Source organism: Corvus hawaiiensis, chromosome 8, assembly GCF_020740725.1.
Source record: "Corvus hawaiiensis isolate bCorHaw1 chromosome 8, bCorHaw1.pri.cur, whole genome shotgun sequence".
Lineage (NCBI taxonomy): Eukaryota > Metazoa > Chordata > Aves > Passeriformes > Corvidae > Corvus > Corvus hawaiiensis.
Window position 1 is genome coordinate 18,733,134 of NC_063220.1, and position 26,648 is coordinate 18,759,781.

Genomic DNA, 26,648 nt, shown 5'->3' on the forward strand with positions numbered 1-26,648 from the left:
TCCAAAACAGCAGCAGATCTGAGATCCCCTGCACCTGGAATTGTAGCAAAGTACATTATGTACTCTCACATGACACCCCCAGTGTATGTATAACTGGCAGGAAAAAAATTTCAGGCAGAAATAATCTCAAATAATTAATCTCTTGAACAGCAATTCTAAGGGAAGTTCCAGGATATGTGGTAAATATGAAGAAAGAGTCCTGCAGGATATATAATCTTGAATTATGTGAAGCATATTTTGGTTCAAAGACAGGAAAATTTTAAAATCATATGGGACACCATGATCATATATACAAGACAACACAGTTATTCCTGCAACAACATTACCGTACATGGTTAATCTGTAGTGTTACTTTAAAGTTACGATGGGTGTCTTTTCAAATACTAGTCAGTGACAGAGAATCCAGCATACTTTTGGCAAACTATTGCATTAGGGAATTATGTGCTGTTCTAGAACTTGTTAAAATCTTATTTATCAACAGATTAAACAGAAATCTCTCCCTCTTGTGGGTGTTTTGTTTTAACTTCAATAAGATTAATATTTTGAGCTTCTTAAGCTTTTTGATCTAAGGCAGGTGCTTAAGACTTCCAATCATTCTTTTCAAACTGTAAAGGAGTGGAACAAGAATCACAATAGTGTTGAACAAATCAGCACAAGAACTAGTCACACTTCAAACTCAATACGTTTATTTTCTTTTCCAGTTGGGTGTTACTGATTCACCCTTACACAGTGCAGTGGCTGAGGTGAAACTTCAAGAAGGAAATTCAGGTCCAGGATGGAATTTATGATCAAACTGCAAAAGCAGCCTTTAGCTCAGGCAACAGTCTCTAACGGGGCAGTCGATGCATAAAGGAAAATGATGCTCTAGTTTCTGCTCTAGGAAAACCACATCAGTGATGTGAACTTGGGTGTCACAAGTCCTTGGTAATGCTTTTTCGATAGACTATTTTGGAATTTTTCATTTGCATAGCAAAACCAGAATTTGAAATATTTATTTTAAAAACTGGAATTCTTATTTGCCGATCAGCCCCAGGTGTTTTGGTGAAGGTTTCATTAGGTAGTAATACAGAAGAACAAAAGCAATAAACTTTCCTTATCCTACTTGCCACTTCTGTGACTATATTTGGGCAGCAAGCAGGAATTCAAACAGAAAGTTTAAAACAAATCTTCCCAGTCAAAGGTTTTCTCAAGAAAAAATTTCCTTTCTATGTTTCTTTCTAAAAATCAAATACACTGTTTCTGTCTAGGTCACCCTGCACTAAATCACGGGGCCCACATCTCCCCGAGAAAGAGTGGAGAGGAATCTGATCATTCCCACAATGGCTCACTCACCTTTAGGCTGACAGGAAAACTTAAGCCCTTTTCATGAGGCTTATGAAATGGCTTTTGGGCAGGAGGTGCAGAATAGAGGCCAGAGAGTGTGATGGCCAGGGTAAACCTGCAGCACTGCCAAGCAGCTCACTATACCCAGTGCTGTGCAGAGGCTTTGTACACAGCCGTCTGGAGATGGAGGCACCCTGCTTCTGTTCTCACACACTCTTTATTAAATGGGCTTTTGTTAAGCTTATAGTTAAGATTAATGCAGCTAAATTAAGTACCAGCTCATTGATTCCACATTTGATGGGTAAATTTCAAAACGAGACAATTAATTAGAATATCTCACCCCCTACAACTTAATGTCTTTGTGAAGTTGAAAGAACTATTCAATAGCAAAAAACTGTTGCTGATACTAAAGTTATTTCCCATATATTTAAATGCTTTTGATTCAGATATAGGGAAAAATTGTGATTTAAGACACTGGTTATTCTTAGATAGGAAAAGCTACATTTTACCATTCCCTTAATACCAGCCACTGTGGAGCACAGGCTTATGCAAACATCATCTTTTTAGGATTTGCATTCATACCACCTTTAGGCACATAAATGTTTGGATCTAAAATTCTGTCCTCATCTCTCTTTCTTACCTTATAAAAGACACAGAACCCACACTGGAGCTAGGCTCTTACACCATGCACACCTCACCTCTCCCAATGACGGCAAGAGAAATCTGGATGATGGCTTCCTCTGTTCTATATCCTCCTACCATCAGGAGCAACTTCACCTCTGAAAGCCTTTTTTGTTTCAAAGTGGTAGTCATAATAACATAAGGTGCCTTCAAAAGCAGACTGCAATTTCAGGTGAATGCCATTGATTGCTGCATTTCGTACTGGGCCATAAAACAAGAACAGGAAAAGTGTATTTAACACAGGACTTACAAATCTGAGTGGTTCTGTGACTCTTGCAGGAGGAAAACCCATTATTTTCAGAAGATCAAGATGCAAAGAAAATAAGTACCAAACCTGTGCTCAAAAGCACTGTAGTTCTTTTGGTTGTCATGAAAGCCAACTTCATGATTTTGCGTGGTTTGATTTCTGATTTGGGGATTTGGCAACACTACATATATTTTCCCAGTAAGGAATGGAAAGTAAATTCAAGTAAAGATCCCTTTTGCTCATTGAACCTCTGTGTGCTGTAGAGAGGACATCCTCACCATCCCTGTCACTGTATACTCTCTGCTCTACTCCTGACTGTGCTCCCTGTAACCTCTGTGGCTGAACCAGCTGCTTATTGGACTGCAAGGAAACATCAGAATAGGTTGCTTCCCCCAGGAATATGCTGGAGACTGGCATGATATTCCAAAATTCATAGCTCAGTCACTTTCCAAACATGCTTTCCAATAGTCTGAGGACCTTATTTGGCTCAATAGCCTGTTAGAGGCCATGTAGTAGAGTTTACCAGATTTTACATAGAACTCTAACATCTGTTAGCTCAGTCTGTTTGATTAGTAGGCCAGGACAAGGGGCGGGGGAGAAAAAAGCACTGAAGAAATTTCATAAAATACCCTTTTCTCTCCCTCACCAATATTGCAACTTCGAAACAGCTTGTTCAAATAACTTCAAATTCAGTAAAATTATCAACTGCCTTCAGCCCACCCACGCCACACTTGAAATTCAACATAATAAGGAAAGTCCTCTAGTAGAGATGCCAGTAAAAACTGAATTTATAGAAGAAAGCAAATTTTGCCCTCACATAAAGAGTGTAAGATTGTGAGTTAGACTGACAGAATGGCATTCACTTGGTTCTGAATCATCACTATATCCTTCATATAACAAATAAAAAATCAGAAAATGCACCCAGTTCTACCAACTTATCTTCTGGAGACATAGCACATGGTTGTTTCTTCATCCAAGTTCGTGCAGTACAAATACACAAGATGCACAGAGGAAAGCTGTATTCACTCCATTTTACATCCAGGCACAGGAAAACCAAGTGACTCATCCATTGTCACTGAAGGAATGGAATTCAACTCAGATATATTTAACTCTGTGACTGAGCTTTGTCTGCTCATTTGCATCTGTCCATTTGTAATCTTTTCCTTCACATTAGTCAGCATTTGAGCTATGGGAATTTGAGATCTCTTGATGAAAAAGTTGGCAAAGTAAAAACATATTCTTATGCTACAGAGGAAACATAGATTTATCAAAGGGGTAGAAAGCATTACATGCAGATTATTCAGGAGTTATAAGCATTTCTCACATTTCCTGTTGATTCAACTTTTGAGAAGCCAGTGAACTTATCTTTGTGGGTAATGCCACATGCAAAGGACTTACATGAGCTGAAACTTTAATAAAGTTTCCAAAGGGATGAATCCACTCCCCTTTTGACCCTAAAAATATCTGTAACCTAACAACTACACAAAACAATAGTGAAGTGTGACTAAACGTGAATGGCAATGTACTGCTGACAAGCTCTGACCATTAACATTTTTCTTTCTGTTTAACTCAGCAGGCGAAAGGCAGCTAACAGAAGCCGTCTGCTGTTATGAGCACTCAGAAGCATTTCATTGTGAGCACGCAAAAGAAAATGACTGCAATTCTCTCTCAGAATGCTACTTTTCAGGTTTTTATTATTTCTTTACAGATTAATTGTGGATAAATGCAAGCAGCATATTTAGAAACAGGACACTTTCTTCTGTTGGGATCTTTGGAGCCTGCAACCCAAGCAGGTGAAACAATTGAGACATACAAGGCCAACATCTGTTGTGCAATTGTACTAATATGATTAGTTTTGCCATGGTGTTACTAAAAGAAGAATGTAGTCCTTTTATAGCTTAATTGATCACATGTAGATGTTTGGTGAAGTCTGAATGCAATTGGAAAGTTTCTTCAGGGGTCAACAGTGAGTCCCCCTCACAGTAGTACGTAGCCTCATTATTAACTGATGTGCTGAACTGCCTTAGGCTTCAGCAGGGTGTGGGGAGGCACCAAATTCAGCTCTTCTCCTTTCTGGGGGAAATTACCAGCTACTCTGTTCTCACGTAAGTGGTGTGTCCTGCTTTGCTTGCAGGACAAGGAGCCCTACTCAGTTCTCTGCAACAAGACTTGTAGGTGCCTATATTCAGGAGCTGATTCATGGCATGGATGGATGGATGGATGGACAGAAGAACCCGGGTACTGTCTAGAATACAAACCTCTGTTTCAGAGAGAGCTCTCTGTTTAACATGTCCAATTGGTTACTCTGTGTGGCTTCCTGCTGCTAGCACTGGTTGCTTTGATTGCCATTCTCAGACATCTACCTTGGCCCACCAGGTACCAGCAGCCTTCACACTTAACATTAAATTGTGGATTCAATCAAGATCTGAGAATTCTTTCTGTGGCTTGATCTCCTGTAATCTATGAGACAGTGGTTGGTTATTACTTTCCTCTGTAATACAACAGAATCTGTCAACAAGAACTACTATCAACCAAATAATAAAGGGACATTTCTAAAAATACTGCTACACATTTCTCTGTCTACAGGTATAACAAGAATCAGATTAGACCAACCCTTTGGCTGCTGTAAATCAATGTTACTATTGAAATTGGTGCAGAATCCCCTCTGATGAAAACCTGGCTGGTAAGATCAATTAAAGCAATTATCTTAGGAGAGAAATAAAGATTTTAAAGCAATGTCCAGTTATAAGAAAGCCTCTTCTTGTAAATGTCATGTTGTAATTCTAAGGATTATTACTGAAGGGTTCCATGGTACTTAAATATAAAGGGGCGCTTTTAAGTACAAAATTTAAATAAAGAAAAGCAAAGCCCATGCTCAGTGAATTATGAAGAGTCCGTGAAGGGCGGTAAGTGTGAGAATCCAGTCCCTGCTCATAGAAAGAGCCCTACTGTATGTTCCTACAAATATTGATGTTTGAAATCCAAAGCACATGTGATGCATTAGTGTGAAACAGCGATTACATACATGCTGCTCTCTGCCCTGCAGTTCAGGAAAAGTCCTTATGTAATGAAGAACTGAAAGACTTATGAGGGAATCCAATAGACTGTTATCGTGTAAAAATACCAGTGCTCTCCAAAGTCAACTCACAGTTCCTCAAATGTATGCCAGTATGTGTTTTGTTTTCCAATAGGCCTGAGAGAGAAGGAGCTCCATTCATGTCAGACCCTGTTAATCTCATACCTCCAGCTCAGTCTGGGTGAATGGAACAGTGACTTGGGAAACCACTGCTTTTCTTTCCAGTCAATTCTCAAACACATAAAACGTACCACAGGAGATCCAAACACACTCAAACAATAACAGGCAATTTTGCCAATTACAGAAACTACTTATGGGCAATAAGAAGGGAACTTTTCATCCAACTCTGATTTTGGGTATTGGAAAATTAAGAATGATTTCTTGACATTTCCTTCAGCTGCTTCTATCAATAGCCTTCTGAATCCTGACAGTTTTCATCATACATTATCCAAATGACTGGAGCAATTCTGGGTTTAAGGATTTAAGAATTTAAGAACAAAAACTCAAGCAAAATGTAACAACAGACCTCTGAGGCTGTATAGTCCCAACATGTTAAAGATGAAAATTATTTTATTTAATGGACATCCAAAGAGTGGGACCAAGCCCAGAGTTTTTCATAGGTCAAACTCCGAGTTCAAGATAAGATCTTTCAAACTAAGCAAAACTCCCATTAACTTAATGGCAACTCAAGTACAGTTGTGACTGCCTAAGAAGTGTTTAATAAAAGCTACTAATCTAATACATTCTTCAGATCTAGAAAATGCTTACTTGCAAGACTTTGGGATTGTTTTACCCATCATGACTACATGCTAAAATCCCACTAACCCTAAAGAATATTACTGCTATAGAAATAATACCTCTGCTTTTCAGAATTTCTCAGGAATTGTATGCAAATCCTTTGTTCTGATTCAGATTCCAGTAAGACTTGATTGGTATTGTCTCCTGCAAACGTTAATACAGTATATAAAATTGTGCCATCAATATGACAGAGTGTTATAATTCACTGTTTATCTAGCCAAGCTAGCAGCACTATCTATGATTCTAGACCACCTATGCCTCAGTAATATGGTGCTGGTATGGAAAAGCCATTGGACAGCTGGGATAATGTGGCCTCTGACTCATACAGAGAAGGGAATATGGAATTAAAAAGCAAGAGTCCTTTATATTCCATTCAAATAGATTGAGTGTGCTTTCATTGAAGAGTCAGTTTGGAAACGAATCTCTCTTCATTTCCAAATGGCTTTTGTGAAGGCTGGTATATTACATGTAGATCAACAGGACATTGCTAAGTCACAGTGCTCCCGCAGCAGCAGCTGCTTGCTCACATATTTTTTACAAGAGAAAGGGGCAATCTATGTTACTGTTGCATCCAAGGAGCAGAATAAGTATGCCATGTTGGAAGACATCAAGACTTACACAGGTAAAAGCTTCGAGAAATAAGTCCTGGCTTTTGTTCTGTTTACCCACAGGCCTTCCATTTCCTCAAGACTGATCTTTATGACAGTTTGTAAATTTGATTAGCTGTCCAAAGAAAAGATTTTTTTTAACTCATGCAAATTGTGTAAAAATACAAAATGCAGGCTCGCACAATCCATTCAGTAAATTCTCCTATTGGAATAAAATTGGTATTCTGTAATTTTACCATATATATATATATATATATATATATACACTTTATTTTTTTGTAGAGCAAAATTTATTGTCCCTTCAATTGCCACTACGTAAAAATATCAAGTACTTGTATGCTGGAGCTCTGTGGAAAATTGGTTTGGTATAAAAAAGTACTGGAACATAACTGTGCATGTTAAAAGAACTGGGGAAAAAATATGTTATATACAATATAAATTATTGTGTTGACATGGGACTCTCTAGGTAAGATTATACAACTTCTTAACTCAAGAGGTCACAGTTGTCTTAAAGTCCCATCTGGGGCTCCACAGAAATCACAGTACTTCTGGTCATGCTTGAAGTACTGTATGCCAATAAAGAATGCAAGAAAGGAATGATCAGAGCAGAAAGTAACCAGCTTTGCTTTGACAGGAAAAGGCAATTGTAAATTGAAGAGAACTTGCTATTACAGTTGGCTTATTCTACAAAGCACAAGAATTTCATATTCTTCATAATTTGCCCTGGATGTTCACATTCATCTAACTGTTTCTGCAAACCTAGTAAACTTTCAGTCTCCACAACATCTGTGCCAATGAGTTCTTCAGATCAATCATCTGCTATGTAATTTTTACTGTGTTGACTCTTGATCCCTGCTTTCAAAGAAGTGTCCAATATATTTTCACTAACTTCTTCCCTAAACTTTTCCCAGGCCTTTCCTTGCTCAATGCCTCTTGAAGTTTACAAGTCTGAGATCTTACAGTTACACCTAGCTGGTTTTTGGTAGCTCAGCCCGAGTTTGCAGAAGTTCCTTTTCTGGTTTGTTGTGTGTGTTACTTGTCTGCCAAAATAAAAATGAATCATGAACAAAAATTAATCATGTGTCAGTCTGTGTCCAAGCCTGCATTAATTTACAGGCAGTGGGTCACTTCAGAGCTGGAATAAGAACTAATATATAGCTTATGTGGACAACTGGGTCAAAGTCCTGCCCAAAGCTAGCATGACACTCTAGACATAGTCCAGACTCTCCATATATAAAATAACTCCTGCCTTATAAGAATAATTATTTCCAAAAATATATTTCAATTACAAACACTTGCAAATAAAGCATGAAAGGAGATAATCAGAAAAAATAGAACATGCTTTCCAAAAAGCTTTTTGCAAGTTTCTTACCAATCTAGTACCAGAAGAAAGTGCAAAAAACACCTGGGAGATTGGGAAACGGTAAAGAAGAAAGAGCTCTGAACACATAACTAAAGACAGAGAGACAGACATACTTCTAGAAGCATCAGGCAGGAAAATAGTGATGGGGAGAAGTACTTTAGCAAAGCAAGGGACAAGAAGAGAAGCAACAAGACTGGGCCACCAAGATGAGACTGTTTTGTGAGTTGGAGAACATAAATGGAGTGGGACCATTCTGACAGAAACTTGACATTTCTCAAGTGTGGAAGCTATTTGTGGACTTAAAGAATACCTGTTTCTGAGTTGGAATTGGGAAATATTTGTGTTATGAAACCTTTCATGTTCTTTCTCTTTTGCCTTCTGCAAAGTCCCATCAGGGCACTTCTTCCCCTCAGCACCAGGATAACATTCTGCATGACACCTGCCATTTTCTGTAGACAGGCATCACTTACGTGTCTCGCTTGACTCTGACCCACAGCCCTCAGGTCTAGACCATTATTCTCCAATCTACAGCAAAGGGGTATTGAGTGAGTGCTTGGTGACCTATATTTTAATAATAGGCAGAGGTTTCTACTGTGGCCAGTACAATACAGGCTTTTGTGGAGGCTCACTGCCTCCCTACCATGCTCACCCTACAGTAACAGGAACTGCTCCAGCCTTATTGCTGCTACTGTCATCAGCTGCTCTAAGTGGGTGGCCCTAAAACTTCCAGGGACCTGGTGTCTGTAGCTAGGGAAAGCTTAGGTCTCCTAGCTACAGTATTGAAGGCTTTTAGTTGCATTATAGCTGGCAGGAGAACTTCCTGCTCTGGCTACTGCAAGATGGGCTGAACATCCTTCTGCCCCTTACAAGACATGGAGACAATTGCAGTGCACTGGGCAGCTCACCAGTCAAGGAGTTTTAAAGCCAGGATCTGAGTGGGAGCTGACAGAAGCGGAAGGAAGGTTTGTGTGATTATTAGGATTATTAGAGCCTGCCCCTTCTGAATCTATGCACGTGCCTAAGAAAACTCTGCCATCTGTACCTTAAGCTCACAGGAGATAAGCAGAGGAAGAAGGGGTTTTATCACATGTGCTGCAAAGCCTTTGTAAAGAATGAAAACAAACTGTGATGCTGACTTCATCTATGAAAAACAGCAAGGTCTCAGCCATGCCAATATTTTGTCAAAAAATATTGAATCAATTAGTGACCGTAACGTTTTCTAATGGCTTCCAAACAGCAAAACAGACTTCGGCATAAATAAAAATCCTCTTTCTTTATTAAATCCTTATATGAGAAGTTTCAGAGCTGAAGGAATTCTTAGGATCAGAGTCATCAGGCTGGACCTTTGCAGCAGGAGAAACTTTGGTAGCAGATGGGACACAAAATACAAAATTGCCACTCCACAATTCAGGTCTCACCTTAAGGCAAACTGGAGTTGCTAAATGGGTATCAGTGAGGCTTCACTTATGGAAAGTGGATGAATGTTCACACTTGGTACAGTAACTGTACCGATCAGGATTTTGTCCCCCAGCCCTGCAAGGTAAGTTTTCAGGGGTCTCTAATTTGTCTTCAGTCTTCCTTTGTCATTCAAAACACAAAAAATTATGAAGTAATTCATATGGTGATTTGATCTTCTGACCTGATTTCCAACCAACTTTCTTCCATCTTGAAAGTAGCACTCACTGGCCTCCACAGTGTTAATCGTCTCTCCAAGTATATTTTAGGTTTGTTAATTCTGGGGAGTCCATTCAGGACAATAAATATATAATAGTCTGTCTTCTTTCTTCCACCCTAACACCTATACAGAAGACAACTTCCTTCCAGATTCAGTTATTCAATTGTATGGATGTCCCCTCTCAAGAAAACAGATATCCTTCTTCTAAAATTACAGCTCAGGTACTCTTCAGTCCCTCTAAACTTTTCTCTCACTTCGGTGGTTTTTTATCTCCAGCTTTTGCAAGGCCTGCAATCCCAGCTGAGGAAATAGCTCATCTTGAAATGAACCTCATATTTTGGATATAGGACAGGATAGATACCTAGAGAAAAAGCTACACCCACAATGAGTACAGCTGGAGCATGAGAGATTTAATTTGCACTTCTAAAATATTCTGAAATATCAAAACAAAAACAATATTTCAAAGCTGGTTTTTTTACTCTAAGCTGTACAAGGTGACAAGTACCAAATGTCTTACAGCCATTAGGCATATCAATACCTAATATTTTTTTGGATGCTTACAGGACTTTGCTAAAACTAGCTGTTAGAAAAGAAATTTCACATGCTAAATGTCTGCCAGAGGATTATTATTTCAAATTTCAAAAAGATTAGAAGTTTCCAATGATGGAGTTAGTGAGAGATATTGTTTTGTGCATGTTAAATATATTCTCACAACTCTTTTTTAAGAAGGTTCTGCTGAAAATAGATTTGAAATACACTGAATATCTCACGTCAGAGATGAGCCTTATCTTTCTCCCTAAAACCAACTAAAAGTTGGCCAAATCCAAAGTTGTTGAAGGAAAAATGAATGTTTGCCTATACACAATAATGATGTAGAGCTACGGTGAGTATATTTCAAATGAGGGATTCAGGGGCTGGCCAAAATTGCTGGTTTAGTGTACTGGCTAAAACATCAAATCTGAGATTAAGGCAAACATTCCCCTTTTATCTACAGGGCTTAATTGTGCCCAGATGTCACGGGACATAGATTCATAGAATTATAAAACTATTGAATCATTTAGGTTGAAAAAGACCTCAAAGATCAGCAAGTCCAATCATACACCTAAATCTGCCAGTTCCAACTCTAAATGTCCCTAACCTGCCACACCCACACATGAAAAGAGCCTGACTTGAACAAAAAGAGAAAATCATGCATGGAACTAGAAATATCCCAAGAGACAAGGGCATGAGGAGCATGAAGGGGAAATGTGATGATGATGATGGAGATGATGATGATGACAACAATGGTATGGGAAAGGCAAGTCAGAGAAAATCTGACTCTTGGAGTGATAAACAAGCAAGAAGTACCTGTAATCAAATTTTCCACAAATCACTGCTCCTTTCATGTCAGCAAGCATCCTCAAACTGCTCTGGCTGTTTGGTGGATGGAGCTTTGGGCATTACTGGTTTGTTTTGTTCAGGTTTTGTCCTTGTAACCTTTGTTTTAAAAAATTGCCAAAGACATTTGGAAAAAGATTACATATCGTCTCCAGGGGCTGCAGAGCCAACTGTCATGGAAGAACACTGAGGCTTGGCTCAGACCTCTGCTTGCCTACCTCTGTCTTACTTTGCTGGGTGCTCCTAGAGCTGCTTTCAGGAATGAGATCAGTATTTCCCTGAAGGAACTGGAATAACAAGCACAACAATGAAAATTCCAGTAAACAACATGCAGCTGGCTTCAACTGTGTTGACACCTAAATTTTAAATTAAAGAATAGCAAACTTGGCCAGGTAAAAGATTCTGCTGGTTCCTCTCCTCTTTCCCCTGCTAAATGCTGTAGGAGTGCTATACATGTAAGAGGCCACAGAATCCAAGATTCAAATAGCATCCAAGATACTTAAATCAGTTGTTTCTAATTGTTCTATTGATGCCTCAGATATCTAAGGATCCGTTGCATGTTTTACCTTAAAAAAAAGTAGTATTACACTCCCAAGAGTTATGTTTTTTTTCTTTAAGGTGTGTTTATCTTCTGTTTTCTGTTCCATGGAGCTCTGGTATTCCTAACCTCTTCATTTTATGACACCTTTATGGTCAAATCATAAGCATTTGCTGTGGCAGTGTCCTAGCACACATACTGCCCTGCGCTCACATATGGTCAGTTTGAACCCTGGATATGCAGATACTTGATCTGTTTTCTAGAAACTTGTTACTTGGATAAGATTCTGACAAACTGGAATGTCGGCCCAGGTTTTTTTGGCAGAGTGCCTCCGTTTTCTGTATCCGTAAGAGGCCTTACTTTCCCAAGCTCCTTGTCCCACTGGTAGTTTTATAAAACAGCTCAGCATGTCCCTGGAAGTCCACAAAGCCTTCTTCATTCATAAACAAGTTGCTTGCAAGCCCATGAACAGAATGGGTCTATCCGTGACGTCTGATTGACCTTCAAGAACTGCACACATGACAGAAAAAATAATAATAATAAAAAAGGGGGCAGAAAGTTTAAGGAAATAGACAAATGAAGAACAAGGGACCCATCAGTGTGTTAGTAATGTGGTGAATGCTAGAATTAAAGATATAAATATCATGATGGGCTGTATTTGCATTGCCACAGTCTGTTTAAAAGAAAGAACCCCAGAGCTAGGAACCGATGCCTCCTGCATCCCTAATGGCTTCTATATAAAAATTGTCATTTTCTTTGTATGATTAAAATAAAGAGCATCGGCAAAATAAGCTTTCCCTTCCTACATATTTCTTTTAATGACTCTACTGCTGATAGAAGATGCCAGTTTAACAAGTCTGAAGACAGAAGCTTTCTGTCTGCAGAATAGGTACAAGACAAGCCGTGGCAGGGAGAGGGTCTCTGCCACACACACAGCTCCCTCAGACCATCAAGACCACCCCAAGAGGGAAAGGAGCATTCAGTCCTTGCCCTCCTTACTGACAGCAGCAGCCTGGGAGCCAATCAGTGCCCTTTGCCAGAGAAGTTTCAGGCAGTTTTCAGAAGTCTGAGCACTTGTCACTAGCGTGAAGTTAACAGTTCGTTTAGCTTCATTTTCTACTGGGTGCTACTGACAGCTGCTCCTGAGAATGCACAGTATGTCATTACTGGTCTCTACCATATGGCTCATTCACGCATTTGCCATTTCTAGTTATTCCATTAGTCACCATTCCCTGTCATCTCCCTGTTTTATCCTCTCTGGTAAGCTTGCTTGCTCTCTGACTCCTTCATAGTGAAATTTTTGTCCCTTTTCCTTCCCAGCTGGCACTTTTCTTATCTTCCAGTTGCTGCCTTTCCAGTGGAATCTCAACAGAGCAGCAAGGACTTTCTTGGCTTTAAGCAGCTAACAGCTGACCATCACCCTCTTTATTCTTCACTGAATTCCATGCCCACACATTTCTAACTGTACATTTGGAAAGTCAGACCTTCTAATTTCTTTCACCTCTGCAGTGCAAAGCTTCTCATGGCAGAGGGTAACTCAGCCACCTCCCAGGTACCTCCTTAGTGATACTGAGTATAGGAGAAGAGAGATACATGTTTTCTCTCCCACATGATCTCATTTGTTACAGTGACAGAAATTATGCTATTATATTATATTATATTTCATTTTAGTGCCAAATCCCAGCACAAAGTAACATGGTGGCTTAACAGACCAGCAGTGGAACAGAGTTCAGTTCAGACTCAGGGTGAACACAAGCCAGAATCAGGGGCTAGCCCTAGGTGGCCTTATCATATATATTAACTTCTGCACCAGATGCTGAGTTTCCAACTGACTAAGAAAACAGCATCATTTTAGGTAGCAGAACTGATAGTTCTCCATCAAGATGCCTGCCAGTAAATTAGTCATGGAAACTAAACCAGGCTTTATTAGTCTAGAAGTAGTCACTCCAGTTTAAGACTAAGCGATGCTGGCAAGGCTCTGTAGAGGAAATGCCGGCAATTTCCTAAACTGTGAGTGCTCTGTGGGTAAACAAGAACTTTCATCTTTAGGAAAGTGAATCCAAGGTATCTCAGCAGTGTGCTCATCACAGTAAGATTGCCTTGCAGGCTCTAAAGGCTATAGGCAAGGTCAGGTAGCAAGTCAGTGAAACTGACGCTGGTGGATACCTCACAATGACTCAGAACACGGTCTTCTTTGGTGCTTTGCCAGCCTGGTCTCTAGAACTATAGGCACAATAAATTTCCCTAAATTGCCCTTGAGGCAAACTTGCTGCTACTGACATTAAGGCAGTGTGTGGCTTGTCTGAGAGGGCTAACACACACCTGAGTGTGTTCTTTGGTGCTACTCTCAACAGTCTTATTCCATGCTACTACTTTCACCTACCCTGCAACAGGGGGGCCACATCTAAACTGCTCATTGCAAACTGCTGGCTCCTGAACCACTCATAAACTGTGTAGGACAACTCCATGTGATGGAAGCTAAACTATGCCAAGAACTTTTCTAAAAATCCACTAGCACAGAGAACAGTTCTGGTGTGGAGGAACACTTCCTGCTAATGTTTACAAGTAGATGAAGCCTTCGGGGACCCTTTTTATTGCTATCTTCGCTGGGCTCAGGCACCATTAGTAAAAATGGCAACATCTGAAAGTTTTCCAACTGTAGACATGGCTCCCAAGTATTTGAACATATTCTCTTTACTGTTAACAGAGATTTCTATAAGAGATAAGAGTATCATCATTTTCAGGCTACAGTTAAAGGAAACAACCAGGTGTTTATCCCAATCCTTGTGTCCTTGGCTCAAGACTAATTAGCTTTATGCAGGTGCTCATAAGTAACTTATCTTTGTTTACAGACATTGGTCTTTTATCAATAAAAATTAATTAAGACAATTTCAACCAAAAAATACTAATTTTTTTAATTTTAGCAGACTTATTTTCTCTGAATCTCTATTAACATTGATGGGATTTTTGAATGCAAGCTGAAGGCAGCGGTTTAGAACAGGAAACATAACAACAGACCTTTAGTGAGGAAAAGAAAATATCCCATTTTGGGATGAATCAGAATATTTCACAAATTCATTTATATTTGCACTGGAACCAAATTTAAATATTCAAAGATGTACAGAAAATGGAAGCACTAAGGCAGCGGCATGAACAAAGAATATTGTTGGAAGCTGGAAAATGGACAAAGAATAAATTTGCAAAGGAAGCAATAATGGATCATCAGTATCTGTAGATCTTAAGGAGGTTCTCACAGAGTAAGTAAGAGAAAGAAATTGATTTAGTCTTGGCCCTTCTCTAGATGAAAGTATAATATGATGGTATATTACAATGGGTTCGTCTCTCTCTGATTGCAGATCATGTTTTGATGTTCAGATCTGGTAAAGACCAGAATTCAGGCAAACTCCTATTTTGGGAATGGCTTCATATTCTGAAAGTCCAGATGCAGCAATTATTGTATTGTTGACTGAATGGGGAGGTCCCAGAAATCCATCAGCCAGTCTCCTGGCTTCTCTGATGTCAAAAAGAAACCTCTGGACATCATCTGTTTGGTTTAGAAAAGGTGTCATGGCACTAGCTCCCCACAGAAAGCTCAGCAATATTTCAAACAGAATCATTACCCTCAAGAGTGCTTATGAAAACAAAACTCATTGGGTTTTTCCTGCATTTTATTTTATTTTATTTCATTTCATTTCCCTTCAATAAAACAATTTTTCCTTTTTTCAGAAATCAATCACATCAAACTTCAAAAAAGTCTTGGTAACTATTAATTGCAGGCACATTTGGTGATATTCTCATGGCTTCTAATCATCCAGTAGAGACAATAATGCCTTATCATTGGTACCTAAGAAATTGAATTGATTTTCACTACTATCCCTTCAATGTCACATAGAAGAAATGCAAATGAAGCCTGGTCTAATTGTTTGACTCCACACTGATGCTGACAGCATCGCATCCAGACATAAACTGGAATTCCCAGGAACTCTGTTTCTTCTATCAATAGATGACAATTGCAAGCTCCCAGACACATGGAAGAGTCACCGTCTTGGATATCACAAAGTTAAAAGTCTTGGAAAGGGACTTTAAACACTTTTGTTTGTGCAAGACACTGGAGAATATCACACATAGTCTCAAAAGCCATCTAAGTTCTGGAGTATCTTAACTGCATATAGAACAAGCTGGTAGGTGAACAGCTACTCATAGTCAGAACACCAGTATTTTAACTATTCTTTCCACTCATCATTTTACACACTCCTCTTCTGCTAATTGTGGTTGGAAAAATTAAGTTGCTGCAATTCCCAGTGTTAGTTTTATACTTGGCTGAAGTCTGCTTTGTAGCTTCTTGGCATTTTTTACTATAACAGGGAGTGTGGCTCAGAGTATAATTTAGGTGACCATGTAATGGGCAGTGTTAATATGGAGGTGGAGAAGATCACCTACACACCTAGTGTAGCAACTTTTATTACCTGCTGTACCACTCAAAAAAACTCCTCATTCTTTCCAACCTTACAGAAAACAATCAGAGGTTTTATATTCATTTTACAGGCATCTGTTGGTTGCAGTGATCCATCACTCACTGCCTCAGAGTCACTGAATTTTATACTCTTGTCTTAAGAGTGTCAAAAAATGCTATGCAGTTCCATATGTAATGAAAGAGGCAAAGACTGTGCTCGATTTCTGTATCAGATTTTTACCATCTCAGTTTGTGGTGATGCACTAAAACTGTTCCCCAAAAGCACTGGAAAGAAGGAGTCTATGTTCTTCGGGAATGTGCCTAAACTGAAATGTTTGAGACCTCAGCAAGCACTCTGACATGGTCACAATTTTCCATTTGTGTATTTGTGGAGCAGAACAAGTACATTACTACATCCAAGTCAGAACACAAAGAGAACTGTCTTAAAGGTCTTTTTCTACCTAAATGAATCTATGATTCTACCTTAATGAGAATTTCAAGACTCATTAAGGCAAGATTTTATGAACATCTTAAATTACTATATTTGGTAAGAACTTCGGTTTTCCAACTATAAAGTGAGTTGTTTTGCTTTAATTTTTATTTTTCTTATTTAATAACCAAACATATTTCAATTACTTTCTATTGTTCAGTTCTCTTTCTAAAACCTGGGGTTTGACCTGTTGGAACCACCTTAGCTGTTTGGGAACAAAGACCAGACATACATCTGTTTTTCCCAGGTGTTCAGCAGTAAGAGCCCTACAATTTTTAGCAGATTCAGCATTAGCTTCCTAACTCTCTGATGTTTTCTAACAGGGGTTATGCATACATCTGCTCATATGTTAACTTCCTATCTCTCCTTCTCTAACCCCCTTCCTCCCTCTCCTGGACAATCAGGAAAAAAAATACAAAGGTCATGAACCTAACTGCAAGCATCTCTTCCTGCTTCTTGTGCGGTTTTCACCCTGACCTTGATACTCTGTTTCCCTAGTGGCGCCTCATGAACCCCCTTGTGCTTCCTTAAGAACAGGAACAGCAGAAAGAGGGAAAGAAACTCTGGCAATCAGAAACATACCCTGAGATTTCCTGCTTCTAAAGCCTATTGCAAAGAGGCTGCTGTTTCTCAGTTAACAGAGGGTAAAACAAGAGAAAAGTAATGAGGTTAGCAAATTGAGGACAAATTGAATAAAAGGAGGCCAAATTCATCCCTGATGTATTTTATTTGAGGGTAACAGATGGATACATTTATCTTGATATTTTTAACTGTTTTTTAAGTACACAAGTGAGAATTGGGGGTTCTGTTGTTTTGGTGGTGGGTTTTTTTCTTAACCATGCATCATTTGGTATTTGCAACCTAAACTACTCATTAATTTTCTGTAACTAAATATTGCTAATATATTCATGTAAGCAATATGATAGAGGTAGGAAACAACATGATTAAATGGCTGAGTTACTCTCACCGTAGAATGAAACTCACTGAATGAGTTTGATTGAGAATGAGAATGATCTGATACAGGTCATTTTTGTCCTCTGTGCCTTTGGATTTCATTAGTCTCTAGATCATTCCCTCAACACAAGTTCTTCAATCCAGATACCATCTCTTCACTATGCTTAAGTAGTTATTTTTAATCCTTACTGACTTGGCGTAAGTGAATATTTATTACAGTGAAATGTTTTCATGGCTGGATTACCACAGAACTACAACAAGGATTCTTCCACAGTATTCAGGTGCAAAAAAGTGCTATGTACCACATTCAGTGCTAAGAGGTGTTGACAACACTTTCACCTAACAGATTTACTTGGCCTTGGGGGGAGAAACATTTTTGGCATGAAATTGTTTCCAGTGAATAAAATACTAATTTTCATTAACCTCATTTAAACTGTATATTTACTATTACATAAGTCACATGCAAATGAAAAGCCTTAAATCAGGTGTGGAACATACTTGTAGACAAACACTTCTTGGTAATAAATTCATACGAAGCAGCAATTGCCCTGCTGTGGCCTAGGTGGAGCATTTGCAAGTGCTGCACAAAGAACTGGCTATTCACATGGTTCTGGCACTCCTTCCTAGTTTCCTGCTGCTAAATTACATTAAGAGACTCAAAACATACTTTCTTAATATCCCTGCCCCCTGCAGGGAATTACTGTGGTGGCCACAAGAAAGTTACTTGATCATGATGGGGCAGGAAAAGGGCTTGGTACAATCCTGAACAAGTGATCCATGTAACCATCTCTGGGGTCCCAATTCAGCCTGCTGTCTCTACTCAGCAAAATACATGGCCCCTCTATTTTACTTACATAAGAGGTTAGGTAAGATGGACTGCTATGAGAACTAGCACATTTTTAATTTTCCCAGTGATGTCAGTGGAGCATTGGAGGTTACCACAGGCTGTACAACTGGGGTTATAGACAGTAAGCTCTGCAGAGCATTGACTGCTTTTATGATTTTCTTCTTCTAAAATACTTCTTATCACTAGAGGCTGAGTTTAAACCATGACTCCGACAGTGCTACTGTAATATAGCATGACATTGGCATAGAAATACAGACGTATTAGAAGATGAAAAGAGAAAGCCACAGTATTCCAACAGTTTCATCATTGAACTGTTGTGATGCCAGCCAGTGAACTGACATGTCGTTCAAATTAAGTCATTTCTCTGTTTCTGGGTCCCAGCTTATCCGTGTCCAGTTTTCATACTCAACATTCTTAAAATCTGTTGGTTTCAATTCATGGAAGTACATGCAGAAAAACTGACTCAGAAAGTGCTACTCAGTGAGTTAAAACATGAAAATGTGGCTATATCCTTGTTTCTGAAATTGCTGATCATATATTTTACCTCTGAAATGCGCACTGCTGAAAGAATATTAATTGAAAATTCTGAGTAAATAATACCCAAGCCTCTGTTTGGGTTATGTTTCCTGACTTAAATGCACTTGCCAAATTGTCATATTTCACTAAATATAAACCAGCAACTTTAAATCCATAGACTCATATCACAAGCCAGGAATTTTGCTTAGTGATGTCCATAGCAATTCCCAAAACTCTGATTCTCTTAACTGTTGGAAATGGCATCTTTTGATCAGGTGGATCAAGTTTTTCTTTGGACCAATCTTAATTTCTATCTTAATTAAAATTTTCTTAATTTAAATAATATAGCCTTACATGCCATAGATTGGTCAATGGAACTAAGTCAATTTATAATTATTGGGGACTTTATCAAGCAAAATGTCTTCAGGGATTGCAGGTGTGTGCTTGTATAAATAGACATATTTCTTGCAATAAAATGCCTGGGAAGTCTGATATAGGGTAATGATGTTCCTAAAGATGGTCTTCTGAAAACATGGAGGACACTCAATCTGTGCTACTGCCATCTGAGCTTTTAACTGCAGCAGCTACTGCTCTGTCAGTAACAACAGTGCGGGAATACAAAGGGCAAAAATGTGAGTTTTCAACCTTTGACCTGTCTGTGCTCTCTCAAATTATCTTTGCCCCAGTAACTTACATTGATCTCTACTGGTAGAAGCTCCTGAGCATTTTGTACATCTCAGTACAGAATTTGCACAGATTATCCTTCCCACTGTATCTCAAGTCAGATGTGAACAAGTCAAAGCAACTACCTCTGTTTTGCCCAGAGTCAGAACTGCTCCTTGCAAATCTCTCTACGGTGGCTCTTCTAGTTGCTAACTTGTATAAACAGACCATGTTTTGCACAAATTCCCGTGTGTTCTGGGACTTAGGCTGTCAGACTTGAGCATGCTTTTCATGTTCGTGGTGTCCTTTTTATTTTTTTCCACGTCTTTTACCAAGTACGATATTGCCTGACAGAGATGAGGAATAGAATATTCTAATCCCATTCAGTTACTTTTATCTGATAGAGAGAACAAGCATATGCTTTTCACAGATGCATCTAGACAAAAACAAAGGAGTTACTCAGAGGCTGGCTCAGGGGTTGACATAGCACCTCTCATATTGCTGCTATTGGATTCGGGCAAAGATGTAGAACAGCCAATACCTGCAGCATATTGTGACAAATCCCAAGGTTTCTCCTCAGCTCTGACAGTGCTTGATTCTAGGTTTCTGAAGTGGTTTCAGGGAATTCAAATCTGCCTATTTGTAAAATATATCCATTGATATTTACTTACATTACAGGTAAGTATGGCACATGGTACAATGCTTAATTGACTAACATTTGGAAAATGCTTTGAAGTCCTTGATTTATAAGCAAATTTGATGCTTCTAACTGAGTGTAGCTGCAACCTACCAACCTGTCTTTGGACCAAACTCAAGATAAACCAGGCTACTAGCTGCTAGGACATGCATTTGCTGGTCTCCAGCAAATTTCTGTTGTTCAGACTCCTCTGTCTTGGGTCTGAGTCTCCTCACTGTTGCTACATTCTCTGCAATGGGGACCACAGAAATGAGGTGCAGGAGGGCTTGCACTGGGCCTATACATGATGAGTACTCCCCACACGATTTAAAAACAGTAATAAGGTCTGTGTTCCTGCTCTGTTGTACAAGCAGAACATAATGAGGAAAAAAGGAGTTGGGTCCTAATCTGATTTTGAAATTAATTTAAACACCCCTTTCTTCTGAAATCCTTTATTCAAGCTCTCATGTTTTCATATATCAGAAGAACAAAAATGATTAAAACGCTTTGTAAATTATGCTCAGCTGGAAGTTTTTCAAATCAAAGGCATCTTTTGGACTTAATCAAAAAGCAAGGTACCCCTACATGAGATTTAGCAACATCTAGATATTGACTTGTCTATTAACAACAGATTGCCATATGCCTATGGAGCTGAAAGCCAGATTTCTCAGTTTGGCTTCATCAAGGTAGTGTGTCATAGAATGTGGGGAGCCTGATATTAATATACTAAGGATCACTATTACTGTGACAGAATCAGCAGCTTTATTGAAAGCACCTACTCTGGTTGCAGAGAGTTGACTCTAAGCATTCATTTACACACATTCTGGTATCTGTACGTGGAGGGCCTCATGCAAATCATCAGGGCTGGGCTCTAAAGAGCTAATTTCGCCTTGATTAGGATGAGGTCTGTTTTACAGATTTTTACAGTGCAGTGCCAAATTTTCAGATTTTGAAGATGTGTGTGTGTGTGAGACAGAACAAGACACTATCTCTGATTGACTTGACCTGGTACTCTGATACAGATATATATGATTGTGCACATAGAAAGCCATGAATTTCTGCATATAAATATAAATCTTACATGACTATATATGCATTATTTATCTTAACTTCAAGAAAAAGTACTTTTACTCACAGGGAAGCTAATAAAGAAGGGAAAAAATACTTTTTGATGACATTTTTATATGACTAAAGCTTGTTAATTAATGAAAAGGCCTTTTCATGAAAAGTTTATTCCTGATAAATGAGATGCTGCTTTCTGTATGAAAAGTTATACAATTACTTTTGTGTGTCATAATTCGTGGGAGAGATATATCAGGAAATCTAAAATAAACTACTCATCCCTTTCTGTCCAAGCATGCATGGTGTGTTGCTCCTTGTCATGTGAATGAAAAGAAGCTGTATTATCAGTGTGCAGCCTGCTCAGTTCATCCTGAATACAGCTGCAGCTGGCCAGGGATTGCACAGTACTTTGTAAGAGAGGGATAATTTGTAGCTGGAATTCTATGGTTGCTTTATGTAGGAAGTTGGGCGAGATAAATACAATGATTGCTTCTAACTTTTAAAAAACTAAAAACAACACCCCAGGAGTTCATATTTCTCAGCTTCTAAATTAAGACATGGCAGCACAAAGAAGGAAGGTCATTGCTTATACTCATGCAACAGGCCTGCAGGAGATGGCTAAATAAAATCTCATTGTCATGATTCCTATCTGCCAAATCTTGCACCTTGTTTCTTTCAAAGCAAAATATTATAAAAGTAACAATTTTTCATACAGGGAACAATTGTGTTTACAACAGCTCATCCCAAGTCACATGCTTGATTTTCTCTATTTACCAAGCTTCAGAGGCTGCCATCATCACTGCTGATCCAGCATACTTCTATACAATGCCAGTCCAACCTTTCGCACTAGTTATAAACAGAAAGACTGTGTCTTCATAGGAGTTAACTCTAATAGCAAAGGTGCAATGCCCTGTACCCTCTGCCTTTGGTGGTCTCATTGTGGCAATTCCTCCATCATTTTACAGTCAAAAGGACAAGTAACTATGCTGGCCTTTCACAGGAACTTCCATGCAAAGATCCAAACCCACTGTTGAGAAAGTGTAAGTCTTTAGGAATTCTATCCTGGAATACAGTGATGCTCAGTTAAGTGACAGAATCATGACTTTAGCTGAGTTGTTCCATGCACTACGCAGAGCACAGTCTTGATCTAAAACTCACTGCCCTGGTTCCTGCGTTTGAGACAAGGTAGGTGGATGAAAATGACTCAGGGCTGGCATAAATGTTGGGACTATTTGATCCCATATGACTTCTGCTAAACAATGCCTAACTTTTCAGTATTGTTCTGCAAATGGTTCAGTATCACTCTGAGTCTCACTTCAGAGCTAACAAAGTCATCTGCCTCTTGCAAGAGGGATATGATGGGAAGAGAGGACAAGGTCTCTGGTGGAGGCTGACTCACAGTCTAAGCACTGGCAGAAAAAAAATTGCCTTAATGATTTTGACAGCCCGTTGTTGAACCAAACATCTTGTTCCAATAAGATGCTTTGCATCTATCGATAGACAGTAACTGTGTGCTCACAGCTGAAATGTAGGTTATTCCGTAATGTATAGTACCCTTATCCAGACAGAGATAACATCATTTTGCTTACCATACATGCCTCTAGAGATGAAAAACAATCTGAGTCTCCACAGCACATTCCAGCATTGCTGCTTTTTTAGAAAGAACTTTCCTCTTCCTCTCCAACTTCAGCTTGGTACCTATATAGCATAGGCATTGTGCCCTGAAAATATAAAACAAAACAAACTTTGAAGTTCCTTTAAGCTAACATAACTATTTCATCCTTCTAGCACATGCCTGTGTGTAGATTCCCATTCTGCAACTGATATTTATTGATCTACATTCACATGATCCAAGAAAAGCTTGACTGCATTGCCTTGTGGTAAAATTATAAGGGGAAAAACTGGAGCGTGGGGGAGAAGGAAGGAGGAAAGCCAAGCTTTTATAACTCTTTGTAAACCTAGTTTATGTGAGCCTAGCCAACCCAGGGTCTAAATGATCTGTTACACTTAAGAACTGGATGTGAAAGGCAGCACTGTTGCTGAGCTGCTGGTGCCCCACAGAATCAAAATATTTCTGCTGAGCTACAATTTAAACAGTCATATTCCAAATATGGGAAGCAACCCCTGTGAGGAAGTATGTTTTCCTTCTCAAAGCACTTTACCTTCAGTGAGTAAACGTTCCTAAGTATAATAATAAAAGCACTAAAGTTTATGTGCATTTTTATTTTATGCTAATAGAGCAATCAAAAATGCACGTTGTCCCAACTTTGCATTGGGAAAGAGATTTCAATGTTTTCCTGTAGATATAGGTCTGATCAGCATATCCCTATCTGTCAAGAGAATAGAGACCTCTCCTGCCTTTTTGCTTTCATTAACATAATAATTATTATGGGTTCTCAGTCATGATCAGTTTCTGCTTAATTTATCAGATTGCAATTCCCCAATACTGTGCCTTGCTCTGGCACAAAACTCCAAGGAATCATCTACCAGCTGAACACCTTCTACCTGTCACTTGTTCCTCTGCCTGCCTCTCACATATAGGCTGTAGTTCTCCTTCTCCTCAGACTGAAAAATCAATCTGAGTAAAATAAGATTTCCCAAAACATGAAACCACATTTAGATCCAGACTCCCCATCTTCTTCCTCCTCCTCCACCCCATATAATGAGAGCATCTGTGAATCTGGCAGGTAATAAAACCATACTGTTAGAAAACTGTAGGCTTTCTGACAGTAGTGAATAGACCCCAGAAGAATAAAAAGACTTGTACCAACAATCAGGTGAGGTGTCCAAAGAAATGAACATCATGATTGTGAGCAATCTGTGTGATGGTGGGTGGAAAGGGGGACATTTACAACTTTCTAGTGAGTCTAGTATCTAGTGAGTACAAAGAATTGCCAAGCACCACATAAATCAGAATAGATCTGTATTTTCCAAAAGATAGATCCACACAAAGTGAGAAGATTTTTCAAGCTCTTCAGCTCCTATTTTCCAGCCTTTATGCACACTCAGATTCTTCAAATCTGTACTGATTTCATCTGTATACCTAAGGAGGTGTCTATCCCTTGAAAATCTGGCACCTTTTCTGGATTTATAAGGCTTAAAATCCTGAGAGGAGTTCTTTCAGTAATGTACTCAAAGGCTGAAAATGAATTTGAAATGGCATATGGCTCTCACACAGCTTCTCTGAAAAGAATTTATCCATTATGGGAAGGAAAGTGGAAAGAACATCTGGAGGTCTGTTGAAAAAAAGGTTAGCAAGAATTAATTCAAGCTTATTTTTCCCCCAAAACTTCATGTATGTTAGAGTCCAAAACTATCTCAGCTGAGGCTCAAAACTAAGGTGATGGTGTCCTCACTGGATCTTCAGCTCTGTTTAAAGACGTAATGTAGGATACAGTAAGGGAAGAAGCCACTACACAGTGTGAGGATGGTTAACAACTGGAGTAAAACTCTGAGGCCACTAATTATTTTTTAATGTCTCAAGGTCTTCATACAGACATGCAGAGTGGAAGATATGCTTTAGTCAAACAAAAAGGTTGTTGGACTCCACTCAAGCAATCAGATGAGTTTCTCTGGCCTGTTACACCAATAGGCCAGATGACCTAATGGTCCCTCCTAGCCTTAAAATCTGTGAATCTAGAATTACACACCACTATAAAACTTATGTAAAGGATGGGAGAATAGAGGCCAAAGAGTATTTACAAGCCTGCTACAGTCATCCTTAATGTACATATAATTGGCAAAGCATTTACATCAGAGGCCAGTTGTAACACATATGTTTATTGAAGGCTTGCACATTTCATTATAACTGAATTACTGAATATATCTAAGCCATTTATAGTGAACTGTGGCAAACTCTAAAATAAAGTAAACACATGTGCAGGGATTATTGATGTGGTATGGCTGTTCTGATACTTAAAGGCATTATAAACGATTTTCAAGGCATTTAATAAAAGTGACCTACATTTGTATAGCGCCTTTTATCCTGAGGTATCCCAAAAATTCTGTACAAAATTCAACTACAACTGCATTACTTTAGGCTGACACCAGTGTGGCTCTTCTGAAGCCAATTGGGTCACAGTGCCATCATGTTAGTTAGAATACAGCTATCCAATATATAAATGGTGAAGGGGAAGCAGCAGCTGTTTCACAAGTTTCACTGGACATGAGTCCTTAAGAAGCTATTGGATCATCTAATCTGAGATGTCATATTGCTTGGGGCATCTAAGTACAAACAGGAAGAGGGAATGGCATTTTTCCTTACATGTCTGAGCATAAATACCTTATATGTCTGAGCATTGCAACTCTCAAACCTCACATCTAAGCTTGTCTCCCAGTAATGTCTTTCTTACATGTTCTTCTTGGAAATAGGGGCACTAAGAGCTCTTGCTGGGATGGTTATTTATAACAACATCTCACTCCTCTGAATTTCCAAGACAGAGTCTCACAGCATGTGGGAATACCTTACCCTCTTAGTCAGCAGTCTTAAAACTCTGTTTGTTGGAAGGCAGCATGCTCAGATGATTACAGTCACTCCATGATAAAATCTTGCTTTCTTTATTATTTACTATTTCATTAATCTTTATTACAAAAATATAATTCAAAACTCTATTTTATTATTTCATTTGCTGAAAAAAATACAAAATTATATTGGAACAAAAATCAGTCTCTGGAGATCCCTCCCAGCATGTCTTAACAAAGAAATGAGATTTATTGGTGATACAACTTTTAATACAGCCTTTTAATTCAAACAGTACCGACTGGTGCAAAAGGACCCTTCAGTCCTGGTCTCCTTCTGTGTCTTGTGGAAGCAAAGATAAATTACTGGGGAGGGAACTTCCATGCACTCTACTGGGTGCTCTCTTTGGATCATCATAAGATTAGTACTTGATTGGACCAGGTGATGGGGCATTACAAAAATATCTGCCCTGAAATGCATCCAAAGCCTATCAGAACTAAGGCAAAAGCTTTGGAGAAAGCCAAGTATGCTCTATGACAACACTCATACAAATGGATCAACAATCCCATCAGAAAGAGGTGGATAACACATTCACTTCAGGAGACAGAAAAAAAGGAATAATTCTTTTGACCAAAGCTACAGTGTGGTAAGCCACTGTGGATCTGAAGCAAAATCCCAGTACTAACTTTCCTGAAAATGTTATTAAGCCATCTTTAATTGACACCAAATGGTCAGGATATAATTTTAGGTCTCCTCCAGAAACAATACCTGTAGTAGCCCAAAGCCCATAAAACTGTGGCCTCTAACACATCAATATTTTTTCCTAGCACAGGAAGGATCTT

The 26,648-nt window shown here is 38.9% G+C and overlaps 1 protein-coding gene across 1 annotated transcript in view; it reads right to left on the minus strand.

Moving 5' to 3' along the window:
• The window catches only part of MAPK8 (mitogen-activated protein kinase 8), a 182,527-nt gene extending 159,464 nt beyond the window's left edge, over positions 1–23,063 (minus strand). Inside the window, exon 1 of the mRNA XM_048311913.1 lies at positions 22,937–23,063. The gene's annotated coding sequence lies outside the window, so the exon portion shown is untranslated. The remainder of the gene's footprint in view (positions 1–22,936) is intronic.
• Between the last annotated feature and the right edge of the window lie 3,585 nt (positions 23,064–26,648).